This window comes from Peromyscus maniculatus, chromosome 19 (assembly GCF_049852395.1).
Source record: "Peromyscus maniculatus bairdii isolate BWxNUB_F1_BW_parent chromosome 19, HU_Pman_BW_mat_3.1, whole genome shotgun sequence".
NCBI classification, from domain to species: Eukaryota; Metazoa; Chordata; class Mammalia; order Rodentia; family Cricetidae; genus Peromyscus; species Peromyscus maniculatus.
In genome coordinates this window covers 36,862,381-36,876,724 of record NC_134870.1, presented here as the reverse complement: position 1 = coordinate 36,876,724, position 14,344 = coordinate 36,862,381, and the positions used below count along the sequence as shown (strand labels likewise).

The window sequence follows — 14,344 nt, the reverse complement described above, 5'->3', positions numbered from 1 at the left end:
AGATCTTATCCACTTCTCCTTCACTGGGCCATTCATGTGTCCCTCCTAGGGTCTTTCCCTGTTAGCTAGACTCTCTGAAGCTGTGGGTTGCAGTCTGGCCATTCCACCCTCACATCTAGTATCCACTTATTAGTGAGTATATACTATGTTTGTCCTGAGTCTGGGTTACCTCACTCAGGATGATATTTTCTAGTTCCATCTATTTGCCTACAAATTTCATAATATCGTTTTTTTACTGCTGAATAGTACTCTATTGTGTATATGTGCCATATTTTCTTTATCTTCAGTTGGGGGGCATCTAGGTTGTTTCTGGGTTCTTGCTATTGTGAATAATGCTGATATGAACATAGTTGAGCATGTGTCCTTGTGGTAAGATTGAGCATTCCTTGGGTATATGACCAAGAGTGGTATAGCTGGGTCTTGAGGGAGGTTGATTCCCAATTTTCTAAGAAAGCGCCATATTGATTTCCAAAGTGGCTGTACAAGTTTGCATTCCCACCAACAGGGGAGGAGTGTTCCCCTTGCTCCACATCCTCTCCAACATAAGCTGTCTTCAGTGTTTTTGATCTTAGCCATTCTGATGGGTGTAAGATGGTATCTCAGAGTTGTTTTGATTTGCATTTCCCTGATAACTAAGGATGTTGAGCAATTCCTTAAATGCCTAACAGCAACTTTGAAATCTCCAAAAAGGTGATGGGATCCCACAATGATGATTCCACATGGACTATGATAAAGATATTAAGCTGATAAACACCACCAAAAGATTGGATTTGGACTACAAATTGCCCAGGACAATTTTGAGATGGCTAGCTATGATCCAGCCTCACAGACTACTTGAGCAAGGACTTTCAACAAGCCCTGCATTTCCCCATTATGCAGAGACTGGACAACAAATGATACAGCTACATCTCCCAGAACTTGACGATTAACCCCAAATTTTTCTTTTCAGGATCCCCTAAAGATACCTTTGCCCCCAAACAGCAGGAAATAATTTTAAGAATACGATACCCATATTCCCAAGAGGTGGGGTGGGTGGTTTTTGGTTATTCAATAGGTTATGGATAATTGTCATTGTTTCGAATGATTGGTTACAAGTTGTTAATTAATAATAGTGAGGAAAAAAGCTAAACAAGGAGAATAGATTCAGGGTTCTTGTTTGAAAAAAGGAAAAAAAAAGAAAAAGAAAAAAGATATAGATAAGAGGTAGATTATTGAATCTACTCTGAAAAGAAAAAAGGGAAAATATAGAAATGATTAAAAAGGTAGATTATTGAATCTACTTTTATAAAGGAACTACTTGTTTTAAACATTTTACATTGGATTTGATTTTTCTATATTGTATACAAATTTTGTATTGAACTTACCAAAATAAGATAAATAATGAATTTTCTTGTCTGAATCTGTCAAATGTTAATGGACTAGACATTCTTTATGTAATTCTTGACTGTATATATTATATATACTTACTGTACTTATTAGATATAGTTTCTCTTATATTAGTTATAACCTTTTATTATTTTAGACAAAAAGGGGGAAATGTGGTAATATATTGTGTCCCCCAAAATATTGTGTACCATAATAAAGCTTATCTGGGATCAGAGAACAGAACAGCCACTAGATTAGACATAGAGGCCAGACCTATGCCTTTAATCCTAACGTTTAGGAGACAGAGATCCAGATCCATCCAGATCTCTGTGAGTTCAAGGCTACACTGAAAACAGAGCCAGACATGGTGGCACACATCTTTAATCCCAGGACTTGAGTTTTCATGTCTTGCTTGGGAAAGACCCATGCCTTTAATCCCAGGAAGTGATGGCAGGAAGCAGAAAAGTATATAAGCCATGAGAACTAGAGACTATTGAGTTTTTAGGCTTTTTAGCAGCAGTTCAGCTGAGATCCATTTGGATGAAGACTCAGAGACTTCCAGTTTGAGGAAACAGGATCAGCTGAGGACTTAGCAAGGTGAGGTTGGCTTTGGCTTGTTGTCTTCTCTGTTCTCTCAGTTTTCACCCTAATATCTGGCTCTGGGTTTTGTTTTTTATTAATAAGTCTGTTTAGCAATTCATGTTACAGGGCCCTCTTCTCAAGTTGCTCAGAAGTACATCCCATCTTCATCTATGTCAACAAGTCATCTCTGTCCGTAAGTCAGCATATTTTGTCCTCACTGTGGTACTTTTTTGTTTGATTAGATTGTAAGCGAAAAAATATGGAGTTGAGCTAATTTGACCATTTGAGTGATTTTTGGTTTGCTCTGTGCATACAAATGACATATACCCATAGACCCAGGATTGTTGAGAATCTAAAGAATTCAGGGAAATTTCTCAGCTACAAATGCCATCTTTGGAGAGAGGGCAAATCAAAGGGTTCTGGAGGCCATCCATCAGAGGATACTTAAGCACATTGGGAAAGTAAGTTTCCTTTGTGAAGAGGAAGGTCCACTTTTCTTCGAAGGAAGTGACAACATTTGATGTGCCAGCAGAAGGAAAATGAAAGTTCTATTAATTTTCAGAATACATGTTTTAAGGATGAAGATAAATGTGTAAGAACAACTTAAGGAGAAGTCAAACAACCAAAGAAAACTATAATAGTAACTCCAGCAAGTAGTCCCCCTTTTTTTCCCTACAGAAATCAAAACAAGATTCTTGAGAGGCAGGATGGCTTATGAATATAATAGCAGTATAGCAGATGAGGACAGAAAGCATGTTTCTAGCCTAAGATGTAATAAACCAAGTGCTGTACAATTAATGACAACTGGTGTTTTCCAGTCCTATCATAGATCTTTCGCGGACTACATACGTTACCGGGAAAATTAGCCATCTACATAGCAATAACATTAAAGGCATCATTTTGAAAAGCACCACGTAAAATAAACACTGCCTTGAATACCGGGTGGTTGCTAGGAAACAGTGTCAAGTGCAATCCTTTCCAGTTGTGTCTGATTTTTCCATTTTATATCTTCCTCAATCATTAGGGCTTAACCCCTACAGGAATTTACATGAGCATAGCTCTCATGCTTCTGCAAATATAAATTTTCCAGGGGTTCCATTTAGTCCCTAGAAGGCCCTGGGCATCATCGCTAAGAATTTTGGGCAGGGTCAGTTGTTCTGGAAAAGGGCAACACTGGGGTTCTTGACCATATGGGGGTTTCTCCAGCACAGGGAAAGATGGAACTAGACTGAGACCATGTGGAAATTTATCTTCTCTTCTTTTTCAGCCGGATGAATCCAGGGAGAAAAGGCTTAAGGGTAAAGCCAAATCAAGTGATTTGAGTTATTTTAAGAAGAAGCAATTCATTGCACTAGTTGCCAAACCAAAAATGCCTGGACAGCCTGCTCAAAGAGCCAGCAGCAAGAGGAGAGGAGAGGTGCCAGAAACTCCAGCCAAGGAGCACTGAGGGAACTAGGGCTGCTTCCCTCCTGTGAATTAGCATTTCAGTGATGCTACTGGGGGCGGGGGACCAAGAAATCCAGAGGGGTTTCTCTCAATGAGTTCCTTAGAGGTCTCTCCCTTTCATTCTACCTATTCAGTGGAGGTAACAACAAGGGGTGGGAGTGAGGGTGGAGGTTGCCCATGATTCATTGATATAAATAGGAGTGAGTAAATGCAGAGAAACAATTCCTGGTGACTTCTGTAATCTTCCTTCACTCTGTAGTAATGGCTAGTAAGCACTGCATTTGTAGTGCCCAAAGCATTCCTGCATTCATAATCTTACAAGGCCTCCTGTCACTCAGGGATGGTACGAATTTCCCCCCTTATAGATGGAGAACTGAGAAGTTTTGAGCTTTCCCATCTATATCAACAGTAGCAGGAAGAGTAAGAACTTGAAAATCTGAGCCAAGAGCACTGAAGACAAGACAAAAGTTCCTCTGCTAACTGATGCAGAACGACATCACTTATAACACCCATGAACTGTGCATCCATTAAAGAGCCCTGGGCCTGGAAATCTAGATAAAATCAAGTCCAAGAGAAATGAATCTCCGGGCATAGAAAGGGAAGAGATTCCATGAAAATGATTTCCCAAGAGACTGGAGTGAGCCAAGAATGGTGAAAATAAACTTTGAAAAGGAGAATTTTAATGTCATTTAATTCAGTCCTCATATGTAGCCTGTTGCTAGGTGGGTTCATATTCATTATCATGGCTATTAGTGGACCGAGGTTTGTATTCTGCCAGTCAGTCATTGCTGATAGAATAACTTTAATTTCTAGCATCCAAAACGCACCTTCCTTAAGGACAAATGAAATATCAGATAAAGGGCTGCTTTGTTCACATTTTCTCTGATACTTTGAGAACCAAAATATATATCTGGATTAAGTTATTTGGAATCAATGCCACTATGATTTTAGGAAGAAACTTACCAATGCATAATATTAAAAAAAAAAAAGCACTGTGTCTGATGCAGAGAATGCCAAGGTCATCTTAAATGTTAAAATGAGCTTCTTCCAGCCAGTCAGTCCCAGCACATATGTTCAGACAACCAGACACCTCATGAGAAAGTGGCCCTGTTTCTAGGCCTTTGCTAGATAGAAAACTGTCAAGTGGTAGCAAAAGAAGAGAGTTGCTGATTGATGAATACACTCAAATACCATGATGTATTGTACCACAGATAGTGCCGTTCCTCATTTCCTGGTGCACGCTTGCCTTCAGGGAAAGGAAAATGAGTTTTGCTTTAACAAGAGAACATTTTACTGGACCCAGGCAGCACAGTGGAAGAACACAGAATCCTGCTTCATACAGCCCACTCAGCCTCTGCACCCAGCGATACTTAATAAACAAGAGCCTGCAGTTTTATCTGCCCACACACAGTGTCAGTGAGAACTTACAACTTACATCCATATCTAACATAGCGAGAGTTTTCCCAGTGTTCTCTGAACACATTCTAGTAAACGGATATTCGAAACAGTGTAAACTTTAAAGTATTTTAGTGGGCTCCTGCTCAGATGTCCTTCACACTGTGCCTTTAAGAAGCTGAAAGCATGTCCTTCATGGTTAGGCATTCCTGAGTTAATTCTTAAGAGAATAGTTGTAGTTTATATCTGACTGCCCCTCCCCTCCCCAAACACACTTCAATGCATTTGAAGTCATTGTTCCAATAGAGGAAACGAAGCTTGCTACTTCTGCACAGATGAACTGCTCTTCTAGAAGCAGCTTTGAAATGTGCAGCTCGCTCCATTTTGTCACCGGGAGTGTTGTGGCTGGAGCCCTGCAGGTCTAGGTACTGTGACACTTCTGGGCCTTTTTCTCTTGTGCTTGGTTCACAGAGATGGATTTCCCTAGTGACAAAATTCTCACTAGGTGAACAGAACAAGAAGAGGGTAAAATCAGCTGGCTGCTCCTTGTTGCCTTTCTCATTCATACATTGACAAGGTCACGATGGAGTATTGTATAGCTGGAGGGCTGTGCAGGGTAGCCATGCTCTTTAAGAATTAAATGGTGGAACTACCTTAATGTGCACTAAAGCAGCGAGTGATGAGTGCTAGAGTTGAAAAGGAGTAGATCCTGAAACTGGAGAAAAGAAATGAAAGTCTTTGCTACATTTGGATTGCATTTTCAAGACATTGATCTAATCTAAATATCTAAAGACAATATCTAAATACAATCTAAATATCTAAGACAGTATCTAAATGCTATTCCACCTCTGCCATTTCAAAATCCAACCCACCCCTCCAAGGTCCAGACAAGCACTCTGCCATCTAGAAAGGCATTCCTGGAGACATACCAGTGCCTGTCCCTGCTTTCTCTCCACTCTGAACTAGAAGTCACCCTGCATTTTGCTTGTGCTAGCACTAACATCTTTACGTGTATTATACTCATCTGTTATATGATGGACACATTCAGACAGCTCTCAGCAATCCACATTCTGACAGCCCTTGGCATGGCTCACAACATAGGTCCCAGAGGGTTTCTATGACAAATGAATCAATTTCTTCATCTGCCCTTCTCTGGCCTATGGTTTCACTTGCCTGCCCCTTCTTCAAAGGCACCATCCAAGCAACTGTTCCATCTGTCCTAGTAGTTAGAAAGATACATAAAGAAGCTTTACTTTCTACTCAATGACAATTAGACTCAGAGCATATAGCTCACATGTTTGCTTTTTCTAGAACTATATGTAACTCAGGAGAAAAACTCTACTCAGAACCTTACTATTACTATATACATATATACACTGCCATACTCTACTCCCTATGAGCAAGAAAGACAGAAGCTGTATGAGGCCCTGATGGCTGACCTTAGTTTTATCAGGGTACTTGAGTTTTAGTTTGACTGTTTGTCTCTGACATATACTGACTCAATCTTGTTTGCCTTAGATAAAGTGGCTTATAGAAAGTATTTTAAAAGTATTATGCAGATTCTCAAATGGCTATAAAGGAATGGGTATAATCACTGACATCCCCTATATGAAATATACTTGAAGCTACTTCACTCTTGGTAAGAATATAAATCATACTGTAAGATTAATTTATTTTTAACTCCTCCAAGCTTAAATAAAGTATTAGAGTAAAATATTCTAGTTTCTTCAATAATTTTGAGTCCTGAAGTAAATAAACAATTACTTTGGCAGAAAGCTGTGATAATACACAAGTTTTCTACAAATTGTAATTACTAGCAAAATTTTATTAGAATAATGTAAATTAAGTTTTGTGATCAATACTTAAAATGGAAATAAAAATTTAGTCTTAACCTACCAACTCATCTATACATCACTTGTCCACATCAGTGTCAGCGTTTGTATGTGTGTATGTGTACCTCAGTGATTTGCACAAATGTGCAATTCTTCACATCCCTCCAGCCTCAACTCTTTCTATGTTTATTATCATTACAATCCATTTACCTTGGTTCAGGCCAGCTTTATATATTCAGTGACAGAGTCTTAGTTTAAGCAGTGTGCTCTTCCTATTAGTCCAGTTTTTTTTTTTATATTGAAATGTGAGGCCTTTTATTGAAATGTACTTATTATACACACATATTGCCTAAATGTCAGAGGAGTTAATGGGGCTACTTTTGGAAGAAAACAAAAACAACTCACACATGGAAGTATAGTGGGGAGAACTAGGGATGGAAAGTTAAAACAGGCATGGAGATGAGGAGATGGGGGAAGAGGAACGGGAGTGGGCTAACCAAACTCTTCAAGTTTGGCCTCATTGATGCCCAACCTTCATTAAAGAGGCTGAGTCTTTCATGGCAGAAAATTGAGGCTGGGGGAAGTAGGAAGGGTAGGATGGATGTATCATATAGAATCAGAGAACTCGTATGCTGACTATTTTTCCAGAAAGACTCAGCATAAAGTCCCTTTACCCAGGCACCTGGGAGTCCACAGGTGAAAGAGCTGTAACATCTCTGAGACCCACAGTGGTAGTTGCCTTCTTTAGGTCAAAGTTCAAAACAATACAAGCTACTGTGCTGCTGACCAACCATACCAGTAGGCATGAACAGTCTACAAGGGCAGAGGGTGGGTGGCATTTCACCATCATAGGTAAGGTTGATAGCATTATCACAATGTAAAACAAGGCCAGTTCTCAGAGGTCTGCTGTGAGTAGAAGCACTATTATATAAAAAAGTAACATTTGGGTTATCATTTGTTGAACAAGAATCCTCAAGCAGAATTCTCCTCTCAGGTGATGCTTTGATTCTTCACTGGGACATCAGAGCTAAGTCAGTTCACAGGCCCCAGACCACGGACTGATGGGGAAGCTGGGAAAACTTGAGGGATTTCTTTTATCCTTCCTAAGTGCTGCCTAAGGCCAATTACAGGTTTCTCTTCATTTGGCAAAATATAATGCCCAGAATCTGTAAGGATGATTGGACATAGGATTTAATATCAGAGGAATGAAATATGATCACAGCTAGTGAGTACATGAGCGGATCTAATATTGGGAGATCTGAAATATGATCACAGATCCTTCATTAAAATGTAGATAGATGGAAGTTGGTCCAAAAATATACGTCTATCCCAAGCTCTTTTCCATTGTCTACTCACCAGTCCTATGGTTACTTTCCTGGTCCTTAAGTATGTAACTGTGTTCTCTATGTGACTAGCAGGTATCAGGACTCTTACTTTGTTTCCCCAGCCAGTGAAGTATGAATTAGTTTTAAATAACCAAATGTGTCTCTGTGAGTTCTAGGCCAGCCTGGTCTACAAAGCAAGTCCCAGGATAGCTAAGGCTGTTACACAGAGAAACCCTGCCTTGAAACACCATGTGCCTGCCCCTTCCCAATGTAAAAATGCCCCCATCATATCCATATCCATTGGGGATTTGACCCCTGGAAAACTGGTTACAGCCTTATGCCTATTGTGAAAGCTCATAAAAGTAACCAAGTGGCAGCCTTAATCACTGTTGCTGTGTTAAATGTATTGTCCTTACTAGAGAGGGCATAATGACTCTGGTATTTGGCATGTAGTTGAAAGCTGGTGAATGGTAAGCAGTGGGTTTCTTAATCCTATTGGTAGAAAAAGCAGAAATAATGTGTTGACATTTGGTTAAGATACCAGTTCATATTCATTGTCTCACTCTGGGACCATGACATCTCTATTGGTCTGTCATATTCTATAGAGACTGGATCACTTTGACATACTAGAGAATATTACATAGTTTTGTTGCGCTGATGGCATTATGTGTTACTAGACCTGATGATGAGGAAATGACTAATTTAAAGTGAAAGTGAGAAGAAACATGTGTGCCACTGGACAAGCAATGAATTCCTTTGCCACTTACTGTCTCAGCTCAAAGTTTATCTTTTATAACCTGTTTTGTAGAAATGAATGGAAGTATTTAAGCATCTCCCCCTTTCTGTATGATGCTAATATTTGTCAATAGAGGACACTAGAGAGACAATGTAGAAGGTAGGGGGAGGAGCTCTCCTGTTAGTACCATTGTATTGCGTTTGATGCCTTTTTCTCCTGAACAACTTTCAGAAGTGTGCATGAATGTGTGCGTGTGTGTGTGCGTGTGTGTGTGTGTGTGTGTGTGTGTGTGTGTGTGTGTGTGTGTGCTTTGCCATAGTTATGTCCCACCCACCTCCTACCTCACAGTTTTTTAAGCAGCCTGCAGCCTCAGATATGGTCTAGCAACTATCTTGAGTAGGCACTTCAGACCATAGACTTTATGTTGTCTTACTGGTGAGTCTAGGCTGTGGTGTAAGCCATGTGCTATTCTAACACAAATTCTACTACTCAGGACCAACCATACTGTGTGGAGTCTCAGCCCCGCCCCAGCGGGAGAGCTGTAGGCAGACGTTAGAGAGTCTGGAACCAGGCTGTGTGATGTCTGTGTCAGAGACTATTTGCCATTTGAAAGAATAGCTCTTTGTATGCCATTCATCCTGTGGATAAAATGAAGCACATGATTTTGGACCACTGAGTCTATAATCAAAGTCAAAATCTATAGGATCAAAATTTCCATCATGAACTGGATTTTTAAAATATTCCCTCTATCAAAAGTGTGTATACACTAGGCAGCTATCTATGGTAGTATAGAAACAAAATGCTGAAGGTGACATCTGCAGGTGTCCAAAAGACCTGGAGAAAGTATCCAATGAGATGGCTTAGACTCCGTGGCTTTTACCTCTACTGTGTGAACTTCTCTCTAAAAGCTGGCACATTTGGCTTCAAGAGGAGTTCTTTACAGTCAACTGATGAAATAGCATTTGCAGTGTTCACAGAAAGGCTGGTGAGGACATGGGCACTAGACTACACCTAAGAAGCACTATCGATAATTTTAGACTACACATAGGAAGTACTATGTGTAATTCTTTTCATGCATGGGGATGGGATTGTGAGTATGTGGGCACTAAACTACACATAGAAAGTACTATCTAGACTCATATACATGCATGGATCTAAATGGATAGTGATTAAGGGAAAAAAATCTCAGTGAGCAGAACTCTGATCAATATACACGGTTGTCTACTTTTTATGTAAAAAAAAAAAAAAACGTGGTTTGAGTATTGTTATACATTATTTCTTGATTGTTGGCCAGTGACTTGTCTAGTTGGTCAGAAGCTTATAATAGACTTTCTAGGAGAATGGAAATAAATTTTAGGAGAGAAATGGACATATTTGGACCCATGACAAGAACTAGTAAGGTTTTGTGTTTGGTCTTGGAACCCACCAGAGACCATTCCTTGTAGAAGGGGCATGTAACACCCAAGTGTCCAGGATGAATTCTGATATAGATACCAAGCAGCATTTTTCTTAAAAACTACAATGCTGGCCCAGTGAATCCCTGAATGAAACAGCCATGACAAAGAGAACCATAGGCTGTACCAAGGGCTAACATGGGCTTTCTCTCACCAAGACTGATCTAGCTACTGTTACTGCCTATCAGTAGCAAAAACTAGTAATTGCCACTTCATTATGAACTCAGCCTGTTGTACTTTTCCAATCAGAGTGTAACGTGATTCTTTATTGTATGTAAAAACTTTACATTCCCTGCTTTCATGCTTCTCCAAGTGCCACAAACTTAGCTTTCCAAGAATTCCTAATCTATCACATGGAAACCGACAACATTACCTCAAGTTGAAAAAAAATTAGGATTAGCTGATAAAGAAGCACATACAGATAATACCAATACTCTGTAAATTGTTCCACACAATAGAAACAGAAGGAACTTTACCAAACTCCTTCTATGAGTCTGCAATTATCCTGATTCCCAAGCCAAACAAAGATGCAACAAAGAAAGAGAACTACAGACCAATCTCCCTCATGAACATTGATGCAAAAATACTCAATAAAATATTGGCAAACAGACTCTAAGAACACAGCAAAACAATTATTCACCATGATCAAGTAGGCTTCATCCCAGAGATGCAAGGGTGGTTCAACATATGAAAGTCTGTCAATGTAATACACTATATAAACAAACTGAAAGAAAAAAAACCACATGATCATCTCACTAGATACTGAAAGGCCTTTGACAAAATCCAACACCCCTTCATGATAAAGGTCTTGGAGAGATCAGGAACACAGGGAACATACCTAAACACAACAAAGGCAATTTACAGCAAACTAACAGCCAACATCAAATTAAATGGAGAGAAACTCAAAGAGATTCCACTAAAATCAGGAACAAGACAAAGCTATCCACTCTCCCCATACTTATTCAGTATAGTACTTGAAGTTCTAGCCAGAGCAATAAGACAACCTAAGGAGATCAAGGGGATACAAGTTGGAAAGGAAGAAGTCAAGCTTTCGGTATTTGCTGATGACATGATAGTATACATAAGTGACCCCCAAAATTTGACCAAGGAATGCATACAGCTTATAAACACCTTCAGTAATGTCGCAGGATACAAGATTAACTCAAAAAAATCAATAGCCCTCCTATATACAAATGACAAATGGGCTAAGAAAGAAATTAGAGAAACATCACCCTTTACAATAGCCACAAATGATATAAAATACCTTGGGATAACTAACTAAGCAAGCGAAGGACCTGTATGAAAGGAACTTTAAGTCCCTGAAGAAAGAAATTGAAGATGTCAGAAAATGGAAAGATCTCCCATGCTCATGGAGAGGTAGGATTAACATAGTAAAAATGGCAATCTTACCAAAAGCAATCTACAGATTCAATGCAATCCCCATCAAAATCCCAACACAATTCTTCATAGACCTGGAAAGAACAATATTCAACTTCATATAGAAAAACAAAAAACCCAGGATAGCCAAAAGAATCCTGTACAATAAAACAGCCTCTGGAGGCATCATGATCCCTGACTTCAAGCTCTACTATAGAGCTACAGTAATAAAAACAGCTTGGTATTGGCATAAAAACCGACATGGGGACCAATGACCAGAACTGAAGACCCTGACATTAATCTGCACACCTATGAACATATGATTTTCAACAAAGAAGCCAAAACTACAATGGAAAAAAGAAAGCATCTTAAACAAATGGTGCTGGCATAACTGGATGTCAACATGTAGAAGACTGCAAATAGATCCATATCTGTCACTGTGCACAAAACATAAGTCCAAGTGGATCAAAGACCTCATCATAAATTTGAGAAGCTTTTGTAGGGCAAAGGACACAGTCAATAAAACAAAATGACAGCCTACAGAATGGGAAAAGATCTTTACCAACCCCACATCTGACAGAGGGCTGATATCCAGAATATATAAAGAACTCAAGAAATTAGATATCAAAATAAACAACAGTCCTATTAAATAATGGGCTATAGAGCTAAACAGAGAATTCTCAACAGAAGAAGCTCAAATAGCTGAAAGACATTTAAGGAATTGCTCAACATCCTTAATCATCAGGGAAATGCAAATCAAAACAACTCTGAGATACCATCTAATACCCATCAAAATGGCTAAGATCAAAAACACTGAAGACAGCTTATGTTGGAGAGGATGTGGAGCAAGGGGAACACTCCTCCCCTGTTGGTGGGAATGCAAGCTTGTACAGCCACTTTGGAAATCAATATGGCGCTTTCTTAGAAAATTGGGAATCAACCTCCCTCAAGACACAGCTATACCACTCTTGGTCATATACCCAAGGAATGCTCAGTCTTACCACAAGGACACATGCTCAACTATGTTCATAGCAGCATTATTCATAATAGCCAGAACCTGGAAACAACCTAGATGCCTTTCAACTGAAGAAGGATAAATAAAATGTGGTACATACACACAAGGGAATACTACTTGGCAGGAGAAACAATGATATCATGAGGTTTGCAGGCAAACAGATGGAACTAGAAAATATCATCCTGAGTGAGGTAATCCAGACTCAGAAGGACAAACATGGTATGTACTCACTCATAAGTGGATACTATATATGTAAAGCAAAGGATAACCAGATTGCAACTCACAACTCCCGGGAGGCTACCTAGTAAAGAGGACCCTAAGAAAGACACAGGGATTCCCCAGTGACAGAGAAATGGATGAAATCTACATGAGCAACCTGGACATGGGCGGGGTGGGGGGTAATGGAGGGTAAGGGTCAGGGGAAAGCTTAGAAGAGTGGGAGGTCCCAGCTGGATCAGGAACAGAGTGGGAGAACAAGGAAAGAGACACCATGATAAATGAAGACCCCATGGGAATAGGAAGAAGCAGAGTGCTAGAGAGGTCCCCAGAAATCCACAAAGATAACTCCTCCACTGTAGACGACTGGCAATGGTCGAGAGAGTGCCTGACCTGACCTACTCTGGTGATTGGATAGCCTAACACCCTAACTGTCATGATAGAACTTTCATCTAGTGACTGGTGGAAGCAGATGCAGAGATCCATGGCCAAACCCCAGGTGGAGCTCCAGGATCCAACCAGAGAGAAAGAGGAGGGATTATATGAGCAAGAGATATCAAGACCATGATTGGAAAAAGCACAGGGACAGTCAAACTAGCAGAAACACTTGAACTGTGAACCAGTAGCTGAGGAGCCCCCATGGAACTGGACCAGGTCCTCTGGATAAGTGAGACAGTTGATGAGCTTGAACTGGCTAGGAGGCCCCCAGGCAGTGGAGCCAGGGAGATCTGTCCTTGGTACATGAGCTGGCTTTTTGGAACCTAGGGCCTATGCTGAGACACTTTGCTCAGCCTTGGTACAGGGAGCAGGGGACCGGACCTGCCTCAACTGAATCTATCAGGCTGGGCTGACTCCCCAGGGGAGACCTTGCCTTGGAGGAAGTGGGAATGGGAGGTGGATTGGGGGTGAAGGCTGGGGGGTGGGAGGAGGCAGGACAGGAAAATCTGTGGCTGATATGTAAAATTGAATTAATTATAAAATAAAAGTATTTATAAAAAAAGAAGCAGATACACACACAAAGTGGGGGTTGGGCAGTACATGCCCAAATAATCATCTATTGGTCTTAGTATATACGTCATTGTCCCAAAGAAGCTGGCCATACAGAAGGGTGGCCTGATCTGTCAAGGACTCAGCAGAGCAGCACTGAGAAGTGCTATAAAGTTGAGACATATATGGGTTGGGCTAGTAGGTGAGAGATGGAGCTGTGTTCTCAATAGTGGAATACGCATAGAAGGACATGGTAAGGATTTACTAAAATTAAGGCTAAAAACTCATGATTTGGTTTCCCAAGACCAGTGGGCCAGTGAACAAAGAAAAGGAATGCTATGTTAGTGGGATGATTTTTCTTGGTCACCACTGGAGAAGAAATGTCACACAGAACAAACAGAGAATGTATATGGAGAAGCAAAGAGATGCAATGGGGTTTTGTTTCTTTCTTGTGTGGTGATAATGCTGAATGTATTATGGCAACTACAGTCCACGCACTGGAGTTCTTTCTGCCAAGGTTCATAACTAAGGTGTCAAATTTTAAATGTCGAGAATGCAAGACAGCATTCTGTGTCCATCCTCACCCCCATATGGTCTTTATAACGCTTTCCAGA

At 40.2% G+C, this 14,344-nt stretch overlaps 1 protein-coding gene across 2 annotated transcripts in view; it reads right to left on the bottom strand.

Moving 5' to 3' along the window:
• Kcnn2 (potassium calcium-activated channel subfamily N member 2) overlaps positions 1-14,344 on the bottom strand; it is a 389,972-nt gene that overhangs the window by 164,154 nt on the left and 211,474 nt on the right. The window lies entirely within an intron of this gene.